This window comes from Lynx rufus, unplaced genomic scaffold (assembly GCF_022079265.1).
Source record: "Lynx rufus isolate CCGP_SWC_20201006 ecotype Redwood Valley unplaced genomic scaffold, mLynRuf1.p SCAF_5, whole genome shotgun sequence".
NCBI classification, from domain to species: domain Eukaryota; kingdom Metazoa; phylum Chordata; class Mammalia; order Carnivora; family Felidae; genus Lynx; species Lynx rufus.
In genome coordinates this window covers 141,935,824-141,942,157 of record NW_025814867.1, presented here as the reverse complement: position 1 = coordinate 141,942,157, position 6,334 = coordinate 141,935,824, and the positions used below count along the sequence as shown (strand labels likewise).

General features: G+C 39.4%; 1 pseudogene; it reads right to left on the bottom strand.

Annotated features, from left to right (window-relative positions):
• Positions 1-736: 736 nt before the first annotated feature.
• On the bottom strand, positions 737-926 carry LOC124527479 (uncharacterized; annotated as a pseudogene).
• Between the last annotated feature and the right edge of the window lie 5,408 nt (positions 927-6,334).

Genomic DNA, 6,334 nt, shown 5'->3' with positions numbered 1-6,334 from the left:
CCCTCTCTGCTCTTCCCCACTCATGCTGTGTCTCTCACTCTCACAAAAATAAATAAACATCACAAAATTAAAAAAGAAAAAAGAAAGGAAAAAATATTTTAGTGAATTCATGAAATCCATCTTTATGATACTTCACATTTTTGTCAGAATTCTATTTCTAATAAATACTCTTGTGACGTTTCATTTGATACTTTTAACAGTTCTAGGCTAGCATATATTAGCATACTAAATGTTAATACAGCAAATGTGAATATATTTTAGGTCTGGTTTTAGAAAGTCTTATCTATTCACATGATCATCATGAAGTTTTAACATCAGTGTTTAATCAATATTATTATTAATGTCAACTTGTATAAAAATTTCTATAATGGAAATATACTTAGAGCATGCACACCTTATCTTTTATCTCACATTTGCCATCAAAACTGATCATACTAAAAAAAGCGATCCAGTGTTAGCTGCAATAAGTAAAGAGCTTGGAAAGTGTTGCTTCATTATTACAATAAGAAAAAGCTTAATGGACTGAAAATTAATCACTTTTCTTGGATTTATCAGAGAGTTAAGATAGCAGACCCAAACACGACCTTCTAACATGAAGAGACAGCAAATCTGAGAGTCACAGCCTAGGTCTCCTTATCTGGGACCTCTGCTGCTCAAGCCATTACCCGGTAGGAACACTTGAATGGGAATTTTTATAAATTGTTGGAGGCTGACTGTATATTAGCATAAGAGTGAGAAACTCCTGTAGGCATGGTCATGGTGGTGGGTTACTTCCAGAAACCTTACCAGGCTCTAATGGTAATGAGTCAGGAAGGATTACAGGTGGCTCTGGCAAAGAGAGAAGAGAAGAGCCATTAGATTTCAATTAGCAATAATCGCGCTTTGGATAAACCTCATTGGCTACGATATTGCCACTGGGCAAAGCTTTAGGAGCCATTAGAAACCCCAAGACTGTTCTTCCGTAACAAAGGACTACTCTCCATCCTTAAGAATTTCTCCGGAGTCCTATCTAACCTATGGGAATGCACTTCCTTAACTCTAGCCCCCTCTAGTCTTCAGGGGTGGGGGGAGGGGGGCAGGGGGAGAAGCCAATAAACACTCGTGAAAGTCACAGTTCAAGGATTCAGGCCAAGTGAAATACTGACATAAGACTATAGAACACTTCCCTTCCTCAGCATCCTGCCCTGGCAGCAACAGGGCTCCAGGTTAATAACAGTGGATTACAGATGAAAGGGTTGCAAGACAAAGGCTCTAGCTAAGAGAGTGCCTTTAGCAAATCTCAAAGACAACAGAGGAGACAAACCAAGACAGGAGAGGGATTTGAAGCTTCTGGCACTTCCACCTATGGCAAATATTAAACAAACAGAACTCTCAACCAGATTAGCATAAACCATTACACAAAGGCCTATTTACTCAATACATCATGTCCAGATGTCAACAAAAGAATTACAAAGTATGCTAAAGGGTGAGGAAAAACACAGTCCAAGAGACAAGGCAAATGTCCGGAACAGGCCGATATAAAACAGATGTTAAAATTAGCATACAGGGGCTTTAAAATAGCCATGATTAACACGTGATGGACACTAACGCAAAAAGTTGACACCATGGAAGTCGAGATGGGTAATGTAAGCAAACAGATGAAAACACTAAGAAAGAACTAAGATGGAATGTTAGATATGAAAGACACTGCAACAGGTATAAGAATGTCTTTGATCATCTTCTCAATAGACTGGACACAGCTGAGAAAAAAATCAGTGCGCTGGAATACACGACCATAGAAACATCCCAAACTGAAATGCAGAGAGGAATCAGGAAGAAGAATAGGAAAAGGAATAAGAAAGAGAGGCAGAAAGAAAGACAGAGAGACAGACAGAAAGAACAAAGGGAAAAAAAATGAAGGAAAAGACAGTAACTAAGAGCTAAGGGACAATTTCAAAAGAATCAATGTGTGTGTGATTAGAATACCAAAAAGGGAAGAAATAAAATGCTATTTGGTTGTCTCCCAATGTAGTATGCATTAGAAATTATGAACCCACTGTGCATGATTACTAGAATTGAACAATTAAATAATTTTTTCTAGTGGAATCCAGATTTCTTTTTGTTAAAGTGGGAAGCTACAGATAACCAAGGAGAGAGGCCAGAATGCTCCATTTAACAATGGATCTCATTTGTGTACGTCACTATGAAGTCAACATGTGTAGTTTAATACAGTTATAGATGTTAACATATAGACATATTTAAGGATCTGGGTATATACACCTTATACTATATGCACATATGTTTTCCTGTTCTGTCCGCTAAGATAGCCAAGAAGTCAAGACACTCAAGTAGCAATGAACACACCTAGCTCCTAGATATTCATTTCTAATTCTAATCTCCAACAAAATAAATCAGGGTTCCTTAGATAAACGGCTAATGTTAGGACGGGAGCAAGAAATATACAAGATCGGCCTGAGTATTTTGTAGTTTTAGAAAGTAAGAGAGTACACAACACACACACACACACACACACACACACACACACACCCCTCACAATGATTTGGGCATATTAAAGTCACCGACTGAAAAAACTCCTTATCAAGCAAACTGTAAGAGACTCAACTATAGAGAACAAACTGAGGGTTGATGGGGGTCGGTCGGCGGGGGGATGGGCTAAATGGGTGATGAGTATGAAGGAGGGCACTTGTTATGATGAGCATTGCATGTTACATGTAAGTGATGAATCACTAAATTCTACTCCTGAAACCGATATTACACTATATGCTAACTAAATAGAATTTAAATAAAAATCTGAAGACAAAAAAAAAAGAGAGAAAAGAAAAGAAAAGAAAAGAAAAGAAAAAGGAAAACCTTCCTCACACCAAAGCTAGATAAAGGAATACTGGATTATGACCCAAAGTATAAAATAAAGATCCATGAGTCCATAGTTTTATAAATAAAGAACCAAGTAAACGGGAGAGAAGAGACAAATCCCTCATGCTGAAGAATTTCAAATAATGTATGTGTTTACACTGGCTTCGTGATAGCTCAGCGTAATCCCCATTTATGGGTGGGTGGCACATACTGAGTTCTTTCCCGAAGGCGCAGGATGGAAAGAGTGAGAAAAACAACTTCACCTCGGGGTGCCTGGGTGGCTCCATTGGTTAAGCGTCCGACTTCAGCTCAGGTCATGATCTCGCGGTTAGTGAGTCGGAGCCCCGCGTCGGGCTCTGTGCTGACAGCTCAGAGCCTGGAGCCTGCTTAGGATGCTGTGTCTCCCTCTCTCTCTGCCCCTCCCCTGCTCACGCTCTGTCTGTCTCTCCGTAATAAATAAATGTTAAAAAAAATTTTTTTAAAAGAGGTATGCACCTGTCAAGCAGCACCTCGGCCAGGTGATCAAGAACATTATCAACACTGACAAGTTATATTAATATGGGTATACGCTTACCAGGGTAAATATACACCCTTGATATGATGTAATGAAAATAGCAGCTTACCTTTGTGGTCTTCCTCTGAGACACCCATAACCACCATCTAATCATGAGAAACATACCAAATTCCAATAAAGAGGCATCCTGCATCTTACTTCACCAGTACTCCTCAAAACTGTCAAGTTCATCAAAAACAGAAGTCTGAAAAACTGTCATAACCAATAGGATCCTAAAGAAACATGACACCTGAATACAATGTGTTGCCCACGATGTGCTCCTAGGGCAGATAAAGGACATTAAATAAAAGCCACGGGAATATGAGAAAGTATAAATGTTAGTTAATGATTATGTAAATATTGGTTGCTTAATTGTAACAAGCATACCATACTAATGTAAGATGTTAGTAATAGAGAGATCAGGGTGTGGGGTTATGAGAACTCTCTACACAATCTTCATAATTCTTCTGTAAATCTAAAATAGCTCTAAAAAGTAAAAGGTATTATAAAAATCAAAGCATCAAATAATGCGCTTCATCATTAAGATTTAAGACTATTTAAAATGCTAAGGCAATTACATTCATAAATGTATCTATTCAGTGTCATTTCTTAAAATTTTCTCTTTTAATGTTTATTTATTTTTGAAGAACAGAGAGAACATGAGTGGGGAAAGAGTGGAGAGAGGGACACACAGAATCTGAAAGCAGGCTCCAGGTTCTGAGTTGTCAGCACAGAGCCCGACGCGGGGCTCGAACTCATGAACCGTGAGATCATGACCTGAGCCGAAGCTGGACGCTTAACTGACTGAGCCACCCAGGCACGCCAGTATTCAGTGTCATTTCTTATCGTTACTTATGTGCTTGTCATGTTTGCTCATCAGTGATGCTCAGCTTAACATTATCCTCTTTGACATGCCCTCTCTCCTCATTAAAATAAAATGAGTCCCACAATTTAAAGCCGCTGCCAAATTCTACTTAATGATATTAACAAGTGCCCTCAGTATGCTAATAACCTTCTCTTATATATCACTAACTTCCTCAAAATACATCCTAAGGATTTGTATTATTAACCGTAAAGTCTTACATTGCTCTCTGAACTACATGAATATATATAGATGATGTTTATTTCTGTGCTTAAATGTTAGGCTGAGTACTGCTTTTACATCTCCCCATTAAACCTCCTGGCCTCACAAAGAGCAGATTTTGTAGTTTTTCTACAAAATCAAATCAGCAGTAGTGAAAAACAGCTCTGTTTAATACCTAAATAAATGTTTTTTTCTCTCTTTTTTCGAAGTTTATTTATTTATTTTGAAAAAGGGACATCAGGGAGGGGCAGAGAGAGAGAGAGAGGAAGAGAGAAATCCAAGCAGGTTCCATGCTGTCAGCACAGAACCCACAAACTGTAAGATCGTAACCTGAGCTGAACCCAGGAATATAAAGGTTTTTCAATGATTCTCCTTGTGTCTGAAAATATTGCTTGATATCTTAAGGATCTAATGAAACAACGACTAAATTCCTCACGTTTGGAGATGGTAGGGCAGAAGAGAGGGGGGAAAAAACCCTTTACATTCTCACTGAATTCTTGTTCTTGAGGAAATATATGGATTTGTTCTCTCATTGGCTTTGGTGGTGGTGGTGAAGGCGATAGTGATGTTGGTACTGATGGGAGGAAAGATGATGATATTGACGCTACTGCTATTGATGGGGGCAATGTGATGGTGGTGATGATGGCTGCATTCTTGGGCCGGTGATTGCGTGGATATTGGTAATCGTGGTGGTAGGTATCGGTATTGGAGTTGGTAGGGGAAATATGTGAAAAAAGGAGCAAAATTCCTACATGTTCTTGGGGCATGCAATCTAAAACTCACAAAGTATTGGCCTTGAAGGGAGGCGATGTGGTTGATGAGGCAGTTCTCAGAACATGATTGTTGGGTGTAGTTGCGCTGCGAACTTGGGCTCTGGAATTTCCTTAACAGCCATGCGTTGCTCTCAGTGTCCTTGGCCAACAATGGGCAATATGGCTATATGGTACAAGGCTCATGTGCTCACATTTTCCAGGGACTCCCCTAGTATCATTTGGTCTATTTACTACTCCAGGACAAGATATTAGGGATTAAAAAATAAACATTGGGACAGTTTCCTCTAAGTGCATTGACAGTTAACCTTTTTTAAGCTTAGCGTATGTATCTTGGAGGAGAGAGAGCGGGCCAGGATGCTCAGATGCTTATACAAAATGAAATTCCTCTCAGTCTAAAGCGTTTCACCAGGCGGTCACTAACTTGCAGGTGTGCAATACCACAGGATTCACAAACACTCGATTAAACAAATGTAAGGAAAATCCCTTGGCAATGTTACAGCTTTTCTACATCTGATGGAGAGGGGGTAAGGTCGCTATAAGACGTGAGATTTAAATGGTAAAAATCAATGATAGAGGGCGGTGTAAACAAAAACAAATGTGCACACCAAAATCTAGGACCTACACTTTTGAAAATCAAAATGCCATTGAAGTGCATAAATGCTCTAAGTCTCGTTCAAAAACTGAAATGACTGACTCTCAAATGTGGATAACCTTGTAATACTTTGGGGGATATTTTTCAGCATATGTTTAGCATCTTACGGTTTAAAGCAAGTTAGAAATAGGGGTGCCTGGGTGGCGCAGTCCCTTAGGCATCCGACTCTCGATCTTGGCTCAGGTCATGGTCTCCCGGGTTCGTGAGTTTCGGCTGCATTGGGCTCTGAGCCGATGGTGTGGGGCCTGCTTGGGATTCTGTCTCTCCTTCTCTCTGCCCCTCCCGTGGTTGTGTGCTCTCTCTCTCTCTCTCTCTCTCTCTCAAAAATAAATAAACTTAAAATTGAAAAAAAAATTAAAGTAAGTTAGAAATAATAGGCAATTGATTATAGCTGATTCTTTCACCGCTCTTTCCTTACC